At 43.8% G+C, this 23,680-nt stretch overlaps 1 protein-coding gene across 1 annotated transcript in view; it reads left to right on the top strand.

The window, feature by feature from the left end:
- The window catches only part of SLC14A2 (solute carrier family 14 member 2), a 195,875-nt gene that overhangs the window by 52,565 nt on the left and 119,630 nt on the right, over window positions 1-23,680 (top strand). The window lies entirely within an intron of this gene.

Raw genomic sequence — 23,680 nt, 5'->3', positions numbered from 1 at the left:
GATGAGAAGGGAAAGGGTGGGACTGAAGCACAAGGAGGAGTGTCTTATCTAAGCCCTTTGAGAAGAACATAAGCTCAGGATGCCTTAAGCACAGGGGCCTCCTCCCAGGGCTCCATGACAAATGGGAAGCTCAGAGTCTAGGGATCTAAGCCATTCAGGAGTCAGAGATAATTTGCGCCTCTCAACAACAGGATTCTTTGTCTTCTTGCCAGTGGTTCTGCCACTCCAATGATTCAGCCGTGTGTGTGTGTGAACACATGTGCACCTGTGCCCACATCTGGTGCCACTACTGACAGCGTGATGAGCTCATTATCAAGATTCGACTGGCCCACTGAAATCGCATGGCCCCTTTGCTCCTTTAGACAAATCTCCCAAACCAAGACCCTCGCATTAGGCATCTGGCCAGCCTAGAGACAGGCTGCCCTTGAATCTGGTGCCCATCCTAGTCCATTCATCTGTCTCCAAAGAACAGGCTGACAGATATCAGCTTTGCTGTTCAGGTAAAAGGCCAGACCTGTGTCTGTGTAATCAATGAAGAACAGGCTTTCTTAGGGCTTCTAGTATAGAGTAGTTCACAGAAATGGCTTAACTTGGGTTGAGCCTTAAAAGTTAGTTCAAGTGTAACTAGGAAGATATCATTCTAGGCCTGAGATAATGACTGAACTAAGAGCCAGACCCAACCCTTCCTGCTGGACATTAGACATTCAAGCCTTATGGATAAGGCAAGATCTAGATGTTCAAATCTAAACAAATGGGAGAGAATTGGTAGGAGATGCAGAGGCAGGTCAGAGCCTATGAGGTCACTGCATTGTCTATTTTCGCGTATGGCTGGGGCTTCATGAGATATAATTTCCAGATGGGCAGGTGTCAATGGACACCCTGTTTACTGTGTATTCCCAGTGCACAAAACAGGGTCTTGCACAAAATAGGTGCTTGTGTGGTGAAGGAATTAGTAATGTCGAAAGACAGAGACCTCTCGCTGACAGCAGGCTAACTTCTTTGACAGACATTACGAGGAACATCTTTCCTAGGGGCTTGTTAGATGAAAGAGAAAGGGTTTGGGTTTTTTTTTTTTCTTTTGAGTTTCCTCGGCATCAACAATCAGAAAGTCTGGCTTCGGTTTTCAGTTCTCTTGCCTGAAATAGCCTCTAGCACTATCACAAAGGTATGTTTCCCTCCTCAATAATAACTTTCTGATCTCAATGGGCTTCTAATTCTCAGAGGGCATGGCTGAGAACTGCTATGAGTGCCTTTGGAAGGCCCAGAGGAACCCAAAGTGGATGTCACGGGCAAAAGATTACTGCCGAGGACTCCATTTCAAGGAATGGGCAAGGGGAAGACAGAATCAGGCTAACTCAGCAATGCCAGTGTCTCGAGCATAAAAAGTATTTGAGTAGAATTTGGCAAAAGAATGGAGAAATGAAGAAGTTAGATTTAAGACACTGAAAGTGGTGAGCAGCAGAAAGCTTTGTGGTGATTTGTGTATTCTCTTTCCTCCGTGAAACTCCTGCAGTGGATAAACAATGATAGCATCCATAAAGATGTACCTTGTTTTATATAAGAAAAAAAGGATTCCTGAAAAATATTAAATAAAAATTGAATTTCATTTTCCCACTGACTTTCATTACTGAGTCTCAGAGGATCTGTGAAGTACTGTCTAGTAGATCTGGAAGGTACCCTAGAGGCTTAGCTCAAATCTCTTACTTTACAGGTGAAGCATCTGAAACTGGGAGAGTCTATAGCAAAAGGGAGAACATGACAGTGAGGTTTCTGCAGTGGAAGGGAGCAGGAGCTGACGAGTATCCACTATTTGCTCATCTCACTGCCCTCAAGGAGTTGGATGTGGCCTCTTATCCCTGGGCTATTTAATATTTACTGTAATATTTTTATATATTAAATCATTTTATTTTTAACTATTTACTTAGTATTTAATATTATTTAATATGTGTCTCTTTTTTTGAGATGGAGTCTCACTTTGTTGCCCAGGCTGGAGTGCAGTGGCGCAATCTTAACTCACAGTAACCTCCGCTTTCTGGGTTAAAATGATCCTCCTGCCTCAGCCTCCCAAGTAGCTGGGATTACAGGTGTACACCACCATACCCAGCTAATTTTTGTATTTTTAGTAGAGATGGGGTTTCACCATGTCTGCCAGGCTGGTTTCAAACTCCTGACCTCAAGTGATCTTCCTGCCCAGCCTCCCAAAGTGCTGGGATTACAGGTGTGAGCCACTGTGCCCAGCCTGTGTCTTTAAATTGACTCCCATTTTAAAAAATAATAACCTTACCCAAGATAATATCTGTGGTATCAGAGTTTTAAGGAAAAAAATACACACACATATATATAAAATTATCTTATATATTTAAATACACATCAAAATAGAAGCCAGCTAACTCAGTTAGTAGAGCATGAGACTCTTAAATACATGTCAAAATAAATATACGAACACTAAAATACAAACTGTTCATCCACAGATGGCCTAAATCGTCTTGCCTACCACTAGTGGTATAAGTTTGTCCTTTGGAAAGTACTGGACTAACGACCTCTGAACTCCTTTCAGTATTGAGATTCTCTGATATTTGAAAAGGGCTTCAATTTTGTGAGCATTGACCACACCTGTAACCCTTTCCATTTTTCTCTCTACCTTCCTAAAACATGGCTCAGCTCAAACTCATCTCTCCTCCATGAAGGCATTGGTACAGAAAAAAAGCCAACATGGCAGATTTGAGACTGCTATCCCTAGAAAAGCCTGTTGCTTTGTTGACCTTTGGCTGGTGTCAAGGAACTTGGATTTTAAGAGTGTTCCCACCATTGTCTAACTGATAAGTGTGGCTCATTGTGCCTAAACTGTTTGTACACACCATGTGGTTTATGCTAAACATCCATGTTCTGAAATGTTGGCAGGTGGAGGTAAAGGGTGGCTATGTGGCCAGCCCCAAGTAAAAACCCTGGGCAGTGAGTCTCTAATGGGTTTCCCTGGTGGATAGCACTTTACACTTACCACAACCCAATGCTGGACAAATTAAGCACATCTTATGTGACTCCCCTGGGAAAGGATTCTGGACACTTGTGCCTGCTTTCCTCTGAAATTCACCCAATGCACCATCCCCTCAGCTAATTTTGCTTCATATCCTTTCGCTGTAATAAATCTTAGCAATGAGTATGACAGTATACTGAGTCCTGTAAGTTCTTTAGTAAATCACTGAACTTAAGATGGTCTTGGGTACCCCACACACAGCCTTCTTCTGTGATCATCCCAGCCTCCAATTTTCTTCCTATCCTGAATCCCTTCAGCAACTTCATTAAACTCTCCTGTTTTGTCAATTAGTGTATATACAGTCCTAGTAATACACAGTAGCTCTCTCCTACTCATTAAGTGTCTGTAAAACTAGGGACTTTTTCTTATACAACTTTCAATTGCATTTGTGTTTGCTCCTGGTTCATAGTAATCATTCTAAGTTTCTTTATTAAAAAACAACACAAAAACATCAAAATTTTTGGATGCAATATGTGGTTATTTAAAAAATTTAGAAAATACAAAGAAGCCAAAGAAAAAAACAATTAAAATCACCCAAGATGCCTTACCCGGGAATAACCATCTTCATTACCCTTGGTTATATATCCTTTTAGTCATCTTGATATCCATAAATAGCTTTTATAAAAATGATATTATGATATTTACTAGTTGCCTTTTTAAATTTAACATATTATAAATATGTATTCATGTGATTATATATCAATAATGTCTTTTTTTTTTTTTTTTTTTTTTTTTGAGATGGAGTTTCACTCTTGTTGTCCGGGCTGAAGTGCAATGACACGATCTCGGCTCACTGCAACCTCCGCCTCCCGGGTTCCAGTGATTCTCCTGCCTCAGGCTCCCAAGTAACTGGGATTACAGGCGTGTGCCACCATGCCAGGCTAATTTTGTGTTTTTAGTATAGATGGTGTTTTTCCATGTTGGTCAGGCTGGTCTCAAACTCCCGACCTCAGGTGATCCACCCGCCTTGGCCTCCCAAAGTGCTGGGATTAAAAGCATGAGCCACCAAGCCTGGCCAATAATGTCATTTTAATGGTTACATGAAAATTTGTTATATTACATATCCCAAACTTTCAAGCTAAACATCATCTGCAGACATGCTTTATTTGTGTAGCATAGCATTAGCCCAATGGTTATACATAATATTTTGGAATTAAAGTCAATATTTTAAGCTTTTATTTTAAAGATGGTAACAGCACATCCCTATCGGGCCACATAGGTGGAGCTAGGTGGAAGCTGCTGGGTGGAGGTGTTCTCTGTTTGCTGTAGTCCCTCCCATTCCCTGTGGTCTCCATAAAACTCAGGCTGAGGGTCAGTTGCTATTCATCATGCTCTTGGGCTGATTTTCTTTTGCTGCAGTCAAGATGGAAGTGAAATAGTTCTTGTCCTCATATGTCTATCAAAATAGAAGAGAACATATTTCTGTAGCCCCCAAACTGTGCACAAAGGAACCCCAGGCTCCCACAGGAAAACCACAAGGACAGTTTAGGATTTGTATAATTATCGAGAAACATGCCGTAATATTCAGTGTTGTCAGACACCATGCAAACTAGCAGCTTGAGTGAGTTCAGCATTTTAACAATAGATCATGCTACACTTGGTATCATCACATCTTTGGAAAGCTGGGTTTTCACTGGTCATTATGTTAAAAAGCAAGTACCATGAGAAAATCATCAAACAGGAAACAAGGGTAGAGGTGTCCAATCTGACTCTAGTTTAATTGTACAATGCTCAATAGGTACACATCCCATTAGAAAATATATTTAAGAATGAAATTTATATATTTTTCTTTCAAATTATGTGTAATATTTTTAAACAGCTATTAAGTTGTTAGGACATAAATACTTCCTGGTTTATTTGTGCTCATATACTTAATAAACCTAACTATGAAGCATTTATTTTTTCCTAGAAATGCTGTAAAACTATTACTGAGAGAGTTTGGGAATATTTTGTATATTGCCAGTGGAACTAAAGACACTGCTGACTGTCCTCATTCCTGCCTCACTAGTCTCAGCCCACATGGCCACTGTGTCATTGCAGCTTATGACACCTGTGTTAGATACATGTATTATAACCAGTCTGTCCCTATCCCAGCAACATACCTATTACTTTTGCTATTTAATAAACAAAGAGGAGCATCTTCAGAGCTAATATTCCCTACATTCAAGATTTTATATCCTTAGAATAGACTCCTAGAAGAATTGCTAAGAGAAGTTATTCAAACATTTAAGGCTTTCAAAAATTATTTCTGAATTGATTCAGCTTCATTTGAGAATCATAAAGACAGAGCAATCTGCCTGACACACAGTGATGCTGAATTCATTGTGGAACTGAGTTGAATTTAATCGAATCGAAGCAAATGAAATTGAATCTCTAAAGACAATGAGCTATGCCTTTACCTCTCTCTGTCTGAAGCTGCCTCTGTGTCTAACACAGACTCTACACTTAGTGGTCAGCATTACTGGAGCAGGAGAGCCCTAGCTATGGAAAGGAAGCCTGTGGGCAATTCTTTTACAAAAAGTGTATCTGAGCCCTTTTCAGGGTCAAAGAGCTTAATAGTCAAAGGATTAGTTTTGAAGCCAGATTGATTTCAAATCTACCACTCACTAGTTGTTAACCTTGGGCATTTTACTTCAGTGCCTCAATTTCCTCATCTGTAAAATGGGTATAAAAATAGGACCTACCTCATGAGGTTGTAATGCAGAAAAAGAATTATATACACACACTGCACATTGCCAGGCAAATTCTAAGTTCTCAATGGGAGCTATTCATTTTATTTGTCCTCTTGGATGCTTTTAGATGTCCCTAAAGCAAGGTCCACCTTGATTTTCATTCCTTCCTATGGGCTGGCTACTCTTGCTGCTGTTTGAAGGCATAGGAAACACATAATCAAACCATGCCCAGCCTTCTCAACCCAGGGACTAATCTATGGTCCCTGGACCCTCTTGAGCCAACCTGAGCAGAGGGCACTTTCTAAACTCCTTTCTGATTAGGGCATAGGTCCAGAGCTCCTTCATGTCCTGGGTAGCAGTAGCTACCAGACCAACCAGTTCTTTTAGTTATGAAACCAAGAATTTTGCTATCTGAGCTAAGCAAAAGGAAAAAATAAAAATAAAAACTGTTATTGATCTTGGCTTAAGAGGCATCATGATGTTTAGAAACCCATTACTTTGAACACCAGAGAACCTCATTCCCACCTTTAATGAGTCCTCTCAGGAAAAATTTTTCAGGGACATTTAAAGCTTGACTTTGTGCCCGTAAAATGCCCTGTGTCCAAGCCTTTTCCCTCCAATGCCCTTCCAGTCTGTCCCACCCTGCAGCAGTTCCTCCTCTGACTCTTAGATTATCTTCAGCCAAGAGAGCCATAGAACAGGGAGCAGGCCACTCTGGAATAAACTAAGCCAGAGCATAGGAGTGCCCGCAGCCCCACCAATGCATGAGCTTCACTGCCTACGTTGCAACTGACAGAACTCTTAGCTTAGGACCTGAGAACAGTATCTGAGTCCCGGCCCAGCCCCTTGTGGGCCCTCTGATGACTGCCTTGTGATCTTGGGCTCATTTAGTCTCCTTAACCCTTGGTCTGCTCACCTTTAAAATGGGGATGATAACGTCTAGGAGATGATAAAATGAGATGATCTTCATGAAAGTGGCTGGCAAAATACTTACATAACTGTGAGGAATCGTAGTTAAGAAATGAAGTTGAAGCCCAGTGTATTGATCTGGTCCAGGAAGACTTTTTTATAGAAAGAGACTTTGGAGAACAGAAGGGCTGCACAGCAGACAGATAATGAAAAAGTGTATGAGGGCCCAAAGAGCAAAAGGGTTGGCCTGGGGCTCAGAGGAGGGTAAGACTGAAAGGTGGACAGAGTAGGCTAGGAGAACGGGTTCAGATAGGACTTTGCAGCCCAGGACTTGGAGTCTTTTCCAAGAAATCAATTACTCAAAACATTCCAAGGGCCCAGCCTGGTGCCAGCTTGATTTCTGATTTCAGAAACTCAGGAATCTGTTTAGGGGAGGCAGGATCATCTTTTGTGGGAGGCAGGAGTCAAAACAAGAGAATGACCCATGATAGCAGTGAATGAAGGGACTGTCATCCAGTGGAAGTTCTTCAAAAGGAAACAGGAAAGCAGGCCTGCCCTGTGATGTCATCCTGGGCTTAGGCTAAGAATGGAGTTTGGAGTGAGGGCCTGAGGCTACCAGAAAGACCCTCTGTGGCATCAGCTTTTCCATTAGCACAGGAAGAAGACTTGTGAGGAAGAAGACCCTGAGAGGATGGACCACAAGAAAAAATGATTTTTGATTCGGAGAAAAGAGTAGTGGAGGAACTTGGTTAAATAATCACAAATTTGGCAGGGCATGGTGCTTCACACCTATAATCCCAACACCTTGGGAGGCTGAAGCAGGTAGATCACTTGAGCGCAGGAGTTTGAGACCAGGCTGGGCAACAAAGTGAGACCCTGTCTCTACAAGAAATCAAAAAATTAGCCATGCATGGGTGACATGCACCTGTGGTCCCAGCTACTCCAGAGGCTGACGTGGGACGATTGCTTGAGCCCAGGTGTTTGAGGCTGCTGTGATCTATCATCGTGCCACTGCACTCCAGCCTGGGCAATGGAATGAGATCCTGAAAACAAAAAATAAGAATCACATAGTTTACAGCTCCCCGGGATTGGAGTTCATCCCTCCCCAACTCACTGCCCTTGCTGTACACAAGCTGAAGTTTACACAAGTGATGCCACTTAACCTGTAGCTGGAAGGCAGGTCTCCAGCCTTTGGTGATCTTTTGACCCCTTGATGGTAATCTAGATGCAGCCAAGTGTAGGACTGTGGGGACAGGACTGGATGGCATGTTGGAGGATCTGCAGCAGGTATTGTAAAGATCCTGTGCACCTAGATGAAGGCAAAAGGGGCCCCAGAGAGTAGACCAAGAGTGGCATTTACAATTAGTCTCACAATATTGCCAAAGGCTGGTCCCTTCTCCATCCTCCTTCCTATGCTGCCAGTTCCCCTTTCTTCACAGTCAGGATTTGGATGTGCAGTGCTGCTCAAATAGAAGTAAAATGGACGAAGGACTGGAAATGTGATCATAAGGGGCTTCGCCATTCACTACAGTGGAGTAGTTAATGAAGTAGGAATTTGGCTTTTGGTCCATCAATGCTCTGCCCTCAGTGGATTCCTGGAACCAATAAACTTGGGTGCCCCAAAAGAAGGGCTATGATGTGCTGGGCTCACGATTTATGCAAACAACTGATATTCAGATGTGCTACCAGCATGGCAGGGCCAGAGCCAGCCAAGCTGTGGAAAGCATTTGGGAGGAAGGATGTAGCAGCTGCCTTCTCAAATCCTGAGCCCCACCTCAGTGTGGCCCCAGCTCTGCCTTCCCCAGACAGGAGACAGCTTGTTCAAGTACACTTGTGAACGTGAAAAGGGAGAGGGAGGGAAACGGGGGGAAGAAATCCATTCTACCTTGCAGCTTTCCATCTCTGCCCCAGTGGAGCGCGGGTAATTTGTTATGCCTAATGAGCAAATGCCACCTTATGTGGAGGCAAAAATGCCAGTGGGATGCTAACGCGAGTTGCCATGGGAGACCAAAGGACTCAGTGAAGTTCTGCAGCCTGGCAAGGGAGTCTGCAAGAGGAAGGAGTGACTGGCTCCTTCCATCAGAGTAATAAGCCCTTGTGTTTGTGCTGAGTTTCTTGTGTTTTGAGGTTTTCTTGCACCTATTATTATACTTTGAGCCTCATAACCATCCAATACAGTAGGTGGCTCTGGTGTCATTTTCCCTATTTTTTAGGTGACAAGACTGAGGCCTAAAGGAGTTTAAAAATTTATCCAAAGTCATGAAGGTAATAGATGTGTATCTCTCCCAATTCCTAGTTTCCAAATGTTTTTCCATGTCTTACGGGTTTTTTCTTTAAAGAAAATGTAACTGGACTAAAGGCAATGAGGAACTTAAGAGGTGTCAACTACATCAAACTGCACAGAGAGGTGGAAATGAACAATATAAGATAAATCAAAGGAAGTCCTTCTTCATGTAGAAGAGGAAAAACTCATAGACCTCATTACGAAAGAAAACTTTTCATTAATAAATGTACCCATTACAATTTGAACAATGACTGGGGAAGCCTGGAGTGGGAATCCCTTGCCAAGCAAGTTGGGGCTCCCTTCCTCACCCTCCTATTTGCAGGCTGAATTCTCAGCATCTCCCATGTCTCTTTTGTCTTAGCCACACAGAACAATGGCTGCTCCCTGAACCCTCCAGTTCTTCCCACTTCCATGCCCTTGTGCATCCTGTTCCTGAACCCTCAAGATCAAATATCAAAATTTGGAAATCCCATGTTGAGTCAATTGCTCCCTCGTCTGAAATCACTTGGAAATGCTCATGTTTTGCCCAGTCTATCTCCTCCACTAGACTCTGAGCTCTCTGAAGGTAGGGAGTGTGGCATAGTCATCCCTGAACCCCAGAACCTGCCCATATGCCTGACACTTATTAGGATCCTAGCAGATAAATGAATGGCTCAATCACCATTACCATCTTATTTTTATCAGACTCATTTATTGAACCCCTCACGGCTCTTGACAGAGAGTGTGCACTATACTGAATTCTGGCAATTTCATTGACATCATAAGAATCCAAGTGTGGTGAAAATCTGAGCTGTTTAAGGCTGGATGTGAGGAGCCTTGAAGGAAAATAAGGGATTAGAGAACATTCCAGGACACTATAGAAAGCTTCCTTCTGGGCTGGGTTCTGTGATGACTGCAAGATCAACATATTCCCAGTTGTCACAGAGCTGAGAGATACAACGCCAACACAGTTGAGGCATATAGAAGAAAATTAAGGAGTAAGAGCTATGGAAGTGCCCATTTCTGCTGTGGTGACTTCAGAGAAGGGAGGGCTAGAATAATCAGGAAGACTTCATGGAGGAGGTGATATGAGCTGGGCTGTGAATTTCATTTAGATACAGAAAGATGGATGTCCCTAGAATAGGGAAAAACATGGGCCTATAACCAATAATTAATCAATATGGCTTAGAACAAGCAACGAGTAGCCCTAAGTTCATTCTGTACTCTAGGACAAGTTCTGCTACAGGCAGGAAAGACACGAAGAAATACCTTCCTTTGTACCAAGATACTATTTTTTTTTAATATGGGGAATTAAAAAAAAAAAAGAACTCCAGATGGATTTTAAACACAGTGGGGAATTGGGCGGTGTGATGGCAGATGGCTATTTCAGCTGCACATGGGTAAAAATAATTCCAACTCCCCAATACCCAGGACTGCTCTGAACTTGTGAAAACCTTTTAAGGAAAAGCTGCAGTGTGATGCTCAAAGCACAGAACTGCAGCAGACTGGGGGCCAAGGGCTTGGAGCTGACCAATAAGAAAACAGTTACCGCTGTTGGGACAACAGAGCCCAGCCCATTTGGGGAGGCTCCCTTCTGACCAGGTTCTGTCTGGGCTGGCCCTCGGTGTCAGTCCAGGCTCTCTGGCATGTCTTCCTCTATGTTGGGAGAAAGGGGAAGTGAGATATGTCAACATGATGGCTATCAAGTAGGGAGGCTGTAAGATGAAGGCATGGGGAGCAGGAAATGTACAGAAGGGAAGAGTGGTGAGTGCACGCTGTGGGAGGGAAGGTTGGCCCAGAGGAGGGCAGGGCAGTGACTATGAAAGGTAGCACTTCTGGGTGTCTAGTGGCTACAAATGTTGCCACACTGGCTTCACAGTGGAAAGCTGGTCTCATCCACATTTACTGTCATCTATACCACATCCCAGAGTTGGAAGGGGAGACTTATGTGGAAACTCCCTTTGTCCATCTGAATGCCACCTTCTGAAACACTGATCCTCAGCTGATGTTGCCATAAGTACTATTGCATAGTATTCTTAAGAGTTTAAAGTTAATTTGCATCTCACATCCCTTTTCATAATAGAATCACTTAGATATTGAGATTTTCCTAACAAACCCTTCTATTTTGTAGCTTTAGAAATAAGACCCAGAGAAGTGAAGTAGTTATTTGTTAGTAGCAGATCTGTGACCCATACAGGGCTCTTGTCCATATATGTCCTTATTTATTAGCCCACCCTTCCTTGGGATTGAAAGATACAAGGGACACAGGAGAACGAAATGGGCCCAAGCAAACTCTCCATGCAGCTTGCATTAGGGCAGAAAGGACAATGAGGGACATTTGATAGATGAGGTGCCATGAGTTTGAGTGACTGAGCCTCAGTCCTCTGACTCCCATGACCCCCATAGCAGCAGGCAGAAGGGGAATGCAGCTCGGCCCTGCCAACCCCAGGCTCCTTCTCTACCCCACCCCCTGCATTTTCTTTGTGAGAGCTTCCCTTCTCCTTTCTTGCTCTCCCATCCCCAACCCCCATGTCCTCAAGCTGGGACACTCATTCATTTCACAAATACCAACATAGCCCACACTACGATGCAGCCATAGACACCTTGGACAAAGTACCTGTTCTCATGGAGCTGATGTCCTGGTGGGAAGATACAAACAAAAACAAATAACTATGAAGTTATGTGGTGCTGGGTGTGTGTGGAAAAACAAAACAGGGATGAGGGAGGAAGAGTGCCATGGCAGGCAGTGGTTAGAAAAAGAGGAGCAGAGACCTGGAAAGGGTAAGGACACCAGCTATTTGAAGACATAGGACAAGTGTGTGATGGGCAAAGGGCAGCAGCCAGTGCAAAAGATGTGAGTTGTGCACTTGCCCAGCATGTTTGAGGGACAGCAGGGATCTGCAGAGCTGGGGTAAAGCAAGCAAAGGGGAGAACAGCAGATCAGCCCAGAGCATGAGGCCATGGCAAAGGTTTGGCTTTAGCTCAGGGTAGATAGCAACCATGGGAGGGTTCAATTTAGGAGGACCTAATATTTTAAAAGGATCATCCTGGCTACAGTGTTGGCTAGGGATAGAAGAAAGGAGAATGTGCTCAGGCTAAGGTGGCAATGAGGTGAGAGATGATGGTGACCTGGGCCATCAGATCTACCCAGGTGACAGGGTAGATCAGGGGCTCCCAAATTTCCCAGCTCAAAAAACCCTGTTTGTCATTTAATAACCTTACAAACACTTTCCAGCCTAGTAACAGTTACCATTCTGGTACTTGTGGATTGGGCAAACACTTTATGTCCACATTTTTAAATAAATCCACAATGTTCATAGCCTAACAGGCCTTCCATACATTTGACAAAGAATTGTATGCACAAATAGATGATTTTCAGGCCACCTATGTCATTGTGGCCCCAAAGTAGGCCACTGAAACTTTGCTTCCCTCACTTTTCCCATTCCCTTGACCAGCCTAAGCCCCGATTTCTCCAACCTCTCTGCCAGAAGGGATTTAATCAGCTTAAGTGGGCAATAGTGTTGATGGGTGAGGATGACAACTGAGCAGGGATTCCTAACTTAGCATTGATCCATAGTTGAAATTTGAAGAGCCAAGAACAGCCGGAAATTGTAGACAAAATGCCTATGAGTGGAGTGAGGGTGTGCTGTATGAGGTCAACTTTCATTAGATTCTCAAGGGCCCCTTACTAAGAAAAAAAGGGAGAGGGGTAAGAACCACAAGTTTAATGAGTTACTCCTCCCAAATATTAAATATGTTTTAGCAAGGACCTTCAGTGCTTAACCCCAAATGGAGAGTGACAGTTGGGGAAGGACAGACATTTCAAAACCATAAGGCTTCAGGTGGCCCTAAGCAGAAAGGGACCCACACAATCTATAGCTAGAACATAACATTTCTGACTCCAGACGACAGCTTTCTTTCCCTCCTAAAGTCAGTCTTGGACCCTGCCTATAATACGCTCAATTAGAATTTGTGGAATGAAAAAACGCCATACAAGGGTTCCCATCTGAGAAACAACAGAAAGGCAATGGTGTATGCTGTGCTGCAAGATCATTCCAAAGGAACTCATGTATTCAGAGCAAAACTAAATAAATAAAAAAGCCAAAGGCTGTATGCTACTCTTGGATAAATCATGCCTGATTTGAAGGTCAAGAGCATTACAATGCCCCACTTCACAGAGGTGCATGAAGGCCGAAGCTTGCGGTATGGTGGAAGAATTTGCAGGGTATAATTATGCACCCCTTCCACATCCCCACTGGCTTCCATGTGATGTGAGACAATGTGTCACAGTCCCATACAGTCAAAGCCATAATTTACAAGAGTCAGCAATTCCACGGGGCAGGTAGGCCATATTTCAAAACTGGAAAGGGAGTTGGGGGGAAGAAGGGGGAAACCAACCGATCAATTTACAAAGATCCTGTTTCTCTGCCACTCTGTTGACCTTTCAGGCAAGACCTAATGCCAATTAGCTCAGTTATAAAGTCCATAATTCTTGTGGGGAAGGCCATGGGTAGCACATGATCATTTTACAACGTTTGCCCTAATTTGCAGCCCCCAAACATGGACTCCTGGGGCTGCAAGGTGGGGGTGGAGGGAGTTTGTTGGCAAGCAACGGGAGCAGCTGGAAGGGATCACAGAGCACAATTACTGTCTGCGCATGGCCACATCTGGAAAACAGCTCCGTGCTGGCTTTAAAACAGCATTAATAAAGAATGGAACCTTGTGCTGGGAAGGAGGGGGGTGGAGAATGAGGAGGGGTGCCCTTCTGCCCAACATGGTGGGGATAAAAAGACAACAAAGGAAACAGCAGGCGGGGTATAAGACCAATTCCAAGGAGAAGAGGGTGTTGACAAGAGAAGGGCAGCAGATATGCTGCTACTTTAGGGAGAGATCTCTAAACCCCCTCATTTCTTACCATCTTCAAACCTGGGCATCCATGCAGGGCTGGTCCTTTTTATGTTAGTTATGCAGACATTTGTCTGTAATGTGGGATTTTAGTAAGGCTATTCCCTATCAGTACCAAAATTCTACCCTTCAGTCCTTTGGTCAGAGAGTTCCTTCGCTTGAGATGGAAATGTACCTGTTGCCTTTAGGGTACCAGGCACGTAGTAGTTGTTCAATAAATATTTGTTGACTAGAACCAGATTGAATGAGTTATTTTGTGGCTGTGACCAAATTAATTCCTATCTCTGGTTTCTCAGCTATAAGGGTTCCAGGAGACCAGTGATTCTCAATAGTGAGAGCAGAGAGCACAAGGTAGCATATCCTCATAAGGAGTGTATCACAATTCCAGAGGGAGGGGAGAAGGGAGCATTCATGGTTTTAATAAGAACATTCAATGGTATAATACAGTTTTATACGCATGGTCCCTGACTTACAATGGTTTGACTTGTGATTTTTCAACTTTCTGATGGTGTAAAAGTGATACACACTCAGTACAATCTTTGACTTAAGATTGGATAAACCAATGGTAAATTGAAAATATCATAAAGTCAAAAATGTAAGTTGGGGCGCAGCAGTATTTGAAAACCAAAGAGCCTACCTGTGACTTCCTTAATACAATCTACAGAAAAAAAGCTCAACAGACTCTTCATGGCTGATGAGGATTCATACATAAACTGATCTTAGAATTCAAAATGGGCACTTCCCATCCCACCAGAAATCAGGGCATCTCTGGGTCTCCAAGGTAAAAGGGGGATTTTTTTTATTATGAGTCAAAAAAGACTTAGAATCTCTGAGTGGATGGATTTGAGGCCTCCAGCTTGAGTTTTCTCCATTTGGCTGCTTCATGTTCCCTCGTGGAGACAGATCAGCTACTTGGGTCGCCAAGGGCTGGGTTACATTAAAGAAGCAGCAAGGACAAATTACAAAGAAAACAGGGATTCTGGGGGTGTAAACAGACTTCACCCACCTTGTCCTTGTGCCAGACTGCCTGCCCAGTTCCACATCCTTGGCATTGCATTGGAGTATGCAGGGTCCAGTTCATGGTCTTAGTTCATTTGGGCTGCTATAACAAATTACCATAGACGGGATGGCTTATAAACAACAGACATTTGTTTCTCACAATTCCGAAAGCTGGAAGTCCACAATCGGGGTGCCAGCATGGTCAGGTTCTAGTGAGGGCCCTGTTCTGGGTTTCAGACTGCCATTTTCTCCTCGTTACATTCTCATGTGGTGAAAGGGGCAAAGATGCTTCTGAAGTCCCTCTTATAAGGACAGTCATTGCATTGATGAGTGCTTTCCTTCGTTCCTGAATCACCTCCTAGTACTATCACCTTGAGAGTTGGGATTTCAACATATAAATTTGGGGGAAACATGACATCCAGACCATAGCAGCCACTTTATCATATGTTTGAGTGTTTGCCCCTGCAGATCTATGGTGTAGCCTCCTGAAAACCCCAGAGGCCATGCCACAGACCTGAAGACATGGAAGGAACCTTATCAATCCCTAACCCTAAGGCAAAAATTCTCTCTTCAGCATCCCTGACAAGTTATCCTTTATGTCTTGTGTAGACACCTCCAGTAGCACATAGAAACTAAGGCCTCCAAGCAGATCTGGGTTCTGGTCCTACTTCAGACACTTACCAGCTAATTGACCATGAGCAATTTATTTAATCTCTCTCTATGTCTTGACTTCCCTTTCTGTAAAATGAAGATAATAGTAGTTAAATCATGCGATTCATGTGAAGATTAAATGAGGCAATATATATTGTGATTTCCCTGCTGCTTAAAATTCTGTATTTATATTTATGCAATACAATTTATATTTACCTACCTATGACACTGTATGCAGTCTGTACATAGCTAAATCCACGGATGCGTTGAGTGTGCCTGCCAAAAATGATGTAGGCAGTCGATTCCAATATGGAGCACCCACAGGGGTGCATGGTTGTGACCTTCCCACTCCTGAGACACACCACTCCTGCACTGTTATTTGCCAAAAACTTTATGCATATAAGAAATCTTTAGAATACTAACATTCCCACCAAAACAAAGCATTCCCACATGTCCCAAATAAACCCAAAGTAACAGATCTCCAAACCTGAGTCCAACCAGGTTTATGCTACAGTGAAATATAGAATCAGTCCCTGCATAGGGTAAGTGTTCAAGAAAGAGTAGGCAATGCTAGTGCAGCCAGCACCTTTGCTTGTTGTACAATTCTCAGATATTTGGAAGCTAATATCCTTAGTTTTGCAGTCTTAGTTTTGCTGCCATGGAAGCACTGCCCACAGTGTTGACCCTCGCCCAATAACAGTTTAATAGACATTTGACTACTGCAGTTTTATAACCTGCCTCATTCTCACCCCATCATCTCATGCCATGCTACCTGTTTCCCCTTCTCTGTTTCTGCAATAGGTTCCCTCTAGTCCCTGCCACGCTGGGCTGGATGTCCTCAGTCACCAATGCCTCTCTTTGAAGGCAGTGCCTAACATGCTCAAGCCAGGCTGCCAGGCTCCATTAATGTGTCTAAGTTGCATTTATTTTCCTGGTATCCTGTCACACTGTAGGCTCAGGTTCTGTGTCTATGTACTCTTGAACTTCCCAAGGAAAAGGCATTTGGAAATAGCCTTGAGCAGCTGGGTCTGACTCACATTCTCCTCTCACCTCCCAAAAATGTCCCCAAATGCTGCCTCTTTCAGGGTCCCTATTCTTAGCTTCTCTGGAGTTGGATGATGGCCATGAGAAGTTTTTCCCTTCCTAAAACAATGTCAGAGGCCCCATATATTGGCCTGGAGTTTGTGAGTTAGGCAACCCCTCCTAGTGTGGTCTTCCTCCCTTATTTTGCCTATTCTGCCTGGCAAGTGCTTTTTCATTGTCCTTGCAAGGAGCCTAGCCATAGCGTCTTGCCCATTTAATTAATCCTACCTAGAGACCATTCACACCCTAATGCAGATTAGGCACTTAGGAGAGACCCTTCCTAGACTGGCATCAGTATAGACCCATAAGGGTGTCTTCCCCTTGACTCCTGGTGAATTCACCCCATGCCTCAGGATTGGGGCATTTCCATAAGTGGCACACCCAGGCTGGTCACTCAAAGACATTCAGAAACCACTTCAGGTATAAATACCTGGCATTACTGAGGGCCTGCCAAGCTGTTTGCCAGGTAGCCTCTCAGATCATTCACATTCCTTGCCCTTTATCTACCTTTCTTCTCCACCTCCTATATTCCCTCCTTTCCAGCTACTCTCTCAAGTCACTTTCTCCTAACACCCTTGGCTCTTGGTTTGATACCTTTCTCTATCCTTTGCCCTTCCAAATCCCACCTGTCCTCTAAGGCTCAGTTCAAATGCTGTCTCCTTTGTAGACCCCTGAAGACACCTACTTGAAGCAAGCTCAGTCTCTCTGGAAAGCATCACTTATGTCACTAGCATGACCCTGCCTCGTGCAGTATTAATCTGTGAGTCTGGCTCATCCCACTCACTCCAGCTAAGCACTGGAGCAGTAGACACTGTACGGAGAAGACGGAAATGAGAGAGGAATAGCACTGGTAAGGAGGGCCACATGGGAGCTCACACTGGGCTATGAGTTTGTGTCCCAGGAGTGGAAGGCAAGTAAGTGGTTAGAAACTGAGTATAGAGCAGAGAAGAAACCACAAAAGCAGCATTGCCACAGGTGTTGTGTTTTCTGTAGGAAATAATCATGAGTTTTAGCCTCACTGGGGTGAACTGGAAACTATGGAAGTGAGAGTCAAAGCCAGGTGTGGGTCACCTGTTAGTGCTTGCACTTTGGAGAGTATGAGTTTGAATTCCCCACAAGTGTCCATTTGACCATAGGTACCAAGGGACAAAGGATTATTTGGTCAGTAAGGTTCTACCTTTCCGAGAGACAGAGATAGAATCCTTCGAGTTTCTCTTTTTTTTCTTTCTTTCTTTTTTTTTTTTTTTTTTTTTTTTTTTTTTTTTTTTTTTTTCCTGAGATGAAGTCTCACTCTGTTACCCAGGCTGGAGTGCAGTGACGCAATCTCGGCTCACTGCAATCTCTGCCTCCCAGATTCAAGCTATTCCCCTGCCTCAGCCTCCAGAGTAGGTGGGACTTCAGGCGCCCACCACCATGCCTGGCTAATTTTTTGTATTTTAGTAGAGATGGGGCTTCACCATGTTGGCCAGGATGGTCTCGATCTCCTGACCTCATGGTCTGCCCACCTTGGGCTCCTAAAGTGCTGGGATTACAGGCGTGAGCCACCGCACCTGGCGCCTTTGAGTTTCTTATGTGTCCAGCATTGTGCTAGGTGGATTACAGGGGGTTATAGGCTAAACACAATCAGTTCTCTCAGGGGGCTCATAGTATAAAAGAAAAGATGAGATACGTAAGCAGCCACAATGTTAGGCAGAGAATGCTAAAAAGTCAAACGAAGGAAAGAGGCACTGAGCATTTGGGGAGGTTAGAAATGGAAGAGTGGTGAAGACCAAGAGGTGTCACTGAAGTTGAACCCCTTAATCCGGTGGGAAGAAGGTGAGATTTGAGTTGGGCTCTGATGAGATGGTACAGTTGGCTAGGAAGAAAGGAACAAGATGGCACATTAAAATGGGTTAGTGTGTTCTGCTCACTCAGCAGAAAGGAGGCTTGCACAAGACAGCCGAAGTAGGAGAGATCACAAGAAAGGCCATCTGGCCACTTTGTGGAAGGGTCCCGTGTCCAAATAGTATGTTCAGACTTTGTCTCCCAGAAAAATGGGAAATTAGGTGTCTCAGGTGGACAAAGCCCTGTGTTATAAAATCCGTATGGTCCTCCCACTCTCCTCCAAATTATCTCCAACTTGGATTTGTACCAAAGCCTTCTCTAATCACCTTCATTGTTGTCACCTTATTTTCTAAACATTTGGTTATGGTGCTCTGGTGCCATTGGCTAAACTCAGTAGAGACTAGATTACTAACATCCAAGAGACTGCTTTGTTTTCCCTGTCCTCCTTGGGGTGCACTCTACTGTGGCCTCCAGCTAGAGTGCTAGAACCTGCAGGATCCACCATTAGCTGAAAGTACCACGTTTCGGCCCAAAGGCTCTTCCCTAGGGAAGAGAATGTTTGACCCAAGCTGCCTTGCCTTCAGGAAATAAGGGACCACCACATCAAGGTCATGGAGCAGAGGCTTCCTGGATGTGGCCCAAGTCCCTATTAAATGTCCTTTCCTGGATACTGCTTCTGCCTACACATTGCCCTGGACCTCTGGACCCACCTGTGAACACATGCCCCCTCCCAGGGAGCTCATTGCTTCATCATCATCTGCCTATTCATTCTGGCTGGCCTGCATTTGTCTGGCATCTACTGCATTAGCAAGGGCAATAGCATATATTTGGATAGCAGCCAGTGGTTGTTAAATACTCGTACCTATTTTATTCATTAAAACCTTAGCAGTCCAGCCAAGTTGTATCATCTCTTTTCTAAAAATAAGGAACCTGAGTCTTAGGCAGGCTAAATAGCTTTGTCCGAGGCCAAAAGGTCAGTAACTGACCATTGCTCCACCACAGATGAAGACCCCATCTCTGCCCCCAGGATCTCCTCTCCATCCTGGACTTTCCCACTGCCACCTCCTTTTTATCCACTACCTCAGGGATTTAGCCCCTTTTTGGCCCTCCTTCTCAGCCATGGTCTCCAACCCTCTCAACAGAGCCTTCTACTCCTCTAGGATAGGCTGAGGAATAGGAAGCTGATTCCAGATATCTCCCCCACCTGCCCAGCTGCCTCTGAGACAAACAATCCCGTTGCATTCTAAGGGAACTTATATGAAGCCCCGATGGAGGAATGAAAAGTGATAACAAAAATAAGAAATACAAGAAGCCATAAAGCTTAAAGCAACGCAAGAAACCCTGGCTAGAGTTAGCCTTGATCTTCTCTGAAATGAAAATAAAAGTCAGCCCCTTCCCCAATAGCTCATTATCAGGGCCCCCATACCCTCACCTCTTTCATGTCCTGGGGTTGCATTCCTGCTTATCCCCACCTCTCTCCAGGAAGGGTCCCTTTTACCCTAGCTCTAGAAATTCTAGCCTCTGAAGAGGCCGATGTGCTATGAACTCATTGGGCTCCTAGAGGAAGACCAAATTAAACACTGCTATTCTCTTCTCTTCTGCTTAACACGGAAAAAGTCAACTTAGGTCATTCCCTGACAGAGAGATACAAAGATAAGGCATTGTCCCTGTCACCAAGATATAAGCAACAGCACAGGATAGTGTGTGGTGAAAGACAAAACAAGCAGTACAGATAAGATTTCTGAGGACTGGAGGAAGGATGTAAGGAGTGAGGGATGGGCCACGGGAGGCCACTGTCACCAGCCACAGTGGCCTGGACCAGGCAGAAGAGTCTTATGGTTGAGTTTGTGCCATAACAGCTGTAGGGAGGATGTTCTGGGTAGGAGGGTGAATGAAAAGGCAATGTGCCTGTCAGGGGGCCAGCCGGAAATCCATCCTGTAGGGAGAGGAAGGCCTTGGGACTTTGCTCAGTGGTCACGCTTCCCTCTTCTTGTTCCCTATGGTCCCACTTAATCTTTGGAAGCTCTCTGCAAGAGAGTGACAGCAAAACAACCAGTTTGCCAACTGCTAGGGCTGCGGACCCCAGGCCAGGTGTTCCAGAGGCCACATTCCTGGCCTGGCTGCAGCTCACTGCAGATGTCTAGCCTTGTGCCAGCAGGAGGGGCAGCCCCTTGGGTGGCTATCATGCCTGTCTCTACTTCACAAACACCTGTGTACCAATCAAGCAGAAACAATGAATGTTAACCTTCTCTTATTTGCTTCATATTTTTTAATAAAAACGAAAAATATTCAGAAGAAATTAAAAACCCTTAGGTCCCATTCCCACTCCCTTCCTTCCCTCTCCAGCAACAACCCTACTATGAATTGCATATATTTCTTTTTCATCCATGTGTTCTCAAATGGATATATTCACATATTCTTTAAAACACTATATAGTATTTGTCGATATGGCACTGAATTTACATAAATTGTATCTTAACATTATTCTGCAACTTTTTCACCCAACATTTCTATTTGGGGATCTATATAGATTGATGATTTGACTCCATTTTCTTTATTTAACTGCTCTATGGCAAGTCATCACATTCCCTAATTTCTTTATCCATGGCCCATTGATGGACATTTAGCTCAGGCATGTTTTTTTTTTAAGCAAACAATGCTGCATTGAAATTCTTGTGCCTATTTCCTGAGGCACCCAGTTCTCTCTCCTGTTGTAGAGAAAATATTGAGACTCCCTGTTCCAGTGCAAATGCAGTTAGTACACCTCCATCGGGTGCACAACACCAAACTAAATACACTGAATCATTCTAAGAGATGCATTCAGAAGAGTTCCTCCCTTTAAGGAGGTTACAGTCTAGCAGAACGGATAAGCGTGTTGTGAATCTAAGTGTTAAAAGCTCTAGGACAGTGCCCAGTCTATAAGTAATTAAAAGATAATGTGAGTTGACCTGATACAGAAGAGTTGAAGGTAAACCAAGTAAGGGTGACATCTACATGGATATGGGTCTTATCAGGAAAGCTTTCCTATAAGAATTTGATCTTGATAGGGGCCTCAAAGAAAATACAAGCTTTAGGCGCTTAGTAGTAAGTGTTCAATGAATAGGAAAGAGGACATTCCTGGCAGGGGGACAGCAGGAGCAAGTGCCCTGGGGCAGGACTAAGCGTGGAATGTGAGATGTCTTGTCTGGCTGGAGTGTCTGGCTGGATTGAACTTGGAGCCATTCTTCTGTTTTCAAAGTTGAGCTTAGCCCCACATTCAGGATGATGTCCATGTGGCTTGTTGCCCCGGGCAGCCAGCCCGGGTGGTATTTTTCCATTACTCCGAGCAGAGAAGAAGTTCAGTCACTTGTTGATGGCAATATGACCATTCAAGGAGAAAACAATTAGGGATGCTGAGCTCTGGCCCCCAGAGAGGAGGGAGGGCAGGAAAAAATTCTCCCTGGGGGGAAGGGGCCGGGTGGGAAACAACCAAGAGGGTAATTGGTAAATATTATTGTTTCATTCCATGTTTGCCTGCTCTGCTCTGCTCCCTCTGCAAGTGGTGCATTTAAATCACACTGTCTGACTTTGGCAGGTTTAATTGAGTCGCCACTGAAAAAGAAATTATCCCTGTGCTATTAATTTTTATAGTTCCTCGGGGCTTTTAAAAAGTGTTTGGATTTTCTAGGTCTTTGAAAATGAAAACATTAAATTTTATTAAAAGGAAATGTAGGGGGGCTGGCAGGGCCCAGCCAGGCCCTGACAAGATGGTTAGTGGGAAGGTTTGGGCCCTCTGAGGCGGTGTGACAAAAGTTTTGCCCCCTGTAGAATGAGAGGCAGGTGGTCTCTAAAGATGTGTGAGGTCAGCCAGACCTGCATCCCCCACTGGCTCAGGATAGGTGCCTTGTCAGTGCCACCGCAGACCCCGTCCTCATGGTCAACGTCTGTGCTGGCAGCCACAGGTCAAAGAGTGCTGTGACGGGGAGCTCTCCATAGGAACTGGGGGAAATGTAAGGGCAGACCAAGGTTGTGGAGGCAGAAGCTTTCGCAATTTAGAAGGCGCCCTTGAAGAAAAAGAATTCAAAATCCCAAATGCAAAATTACATTCGAAAGTGCAATTTTATTGAGAAAGAGTGAAGTCACAACAAATTACACATTTTAAAAAGCTGACAAATTCTACAGGCACCACAAAATCTAAAATAACTGTCTGACACATTCGTAATACTTTTCTTCCTACATTTTTTTTTTGGCTACAATCTCTTTGATCATCTCTTTAAATGACTATAAGTTTTCAATATCATTTTTATAGAGAGAATACAAAGATAATTCCGTCTATCTTTTACCAAACTGCAAACTCTTTGATCATCTCTTTAAATGACTATAATTTTTCAATATCACTTTATAGAGGGAATACAAAGATAATTCCGTCTATCTTCTAACAAGTTGATCAAATTTTGTGCTTTATTATTCACAATTTGGAAGGGTTTCTTTCAGCCTCACAATTCGTCACTGGCAATGCCATGTGAATTTTCAGGATTGTTATCAACTTTGGGAAAACCTCTATCAAATATCTTTCACATATGAGCTATGAGATTTCAGCGCATTTCAACTTTTCTTTCACAGCAACAAATCTAAAATGCTCTTTGAATTTATGAAACTTACTAACCAGATTGTCATCAATGCCCTCATTGTAGTGGTGTATAATGAGTTTTATGTTATCTCCATCAATGTCAGTATTTCCCGTCAAATCAGCAAGACATTTAAACATGGGGATTCTGATAAATTCTAAGTCAGTAATTCCCATCAAAAAAGAAACAAGATGAACGGTACATACATAATTGTATTGCTTTGCATGATCGAGTGTATTCTTGACAAGAGAGAACTTTTATTTTAATGAGGCAGTGATGAGAATGCTCTTGTGATTTTATATACCTAATGATTGAAGGAATTTCCCACCAAGTAGCTTCTGGCTCTGGGCGTTTAAAAACTTGTTTCTCTTTCACCATGTATATGCTTCCAGTGCTGGGTCCTGCAGGACACAAATACACAGGTCTCTGTACAACTTCATCCCCTTCATGGCACAAGACAGAGGAGATCTGCACAGTGGGCAACAGGAGTGTTCCTGGCAGCTTTTTCCACATGGTGACAGCTACTGATGAGTGAGTTACACAGAGAAGTGGCTAAAACTACACAAATGCCTCCCACTGAACCTAAACCAAACACAGCCCCAACTTAACTGTCCTTTAGGTAGTTTTCAAAGTGGCAGCACCAATGCCCCCCAAAATGAGGAAAGGGTGCCAGGAGGAAACATGCCAGGGAGAAACAATGGTTTTAACAGATTATAGTTGAAATATCTCACTT

This window comes from Macaca fascicularis, chromosome 18 (genome assembly GCF_037993035.2).
Source record: "Macaca fascicularis isolate 582-1 chromosome 18, T2T-MFA8v1.1".
NCBI classification, from domain to species: Eukaryota; Metazoa; Chordata; class Mammalia; order Primates; family Cercopithecidae; genus Macaca; species Macaca fascicularis.
The sequence above is the reverse complement of the archived record's forward strand: the minus strand, read 5'-3'. Positions and strand labels throughout refer to the sequence as shown.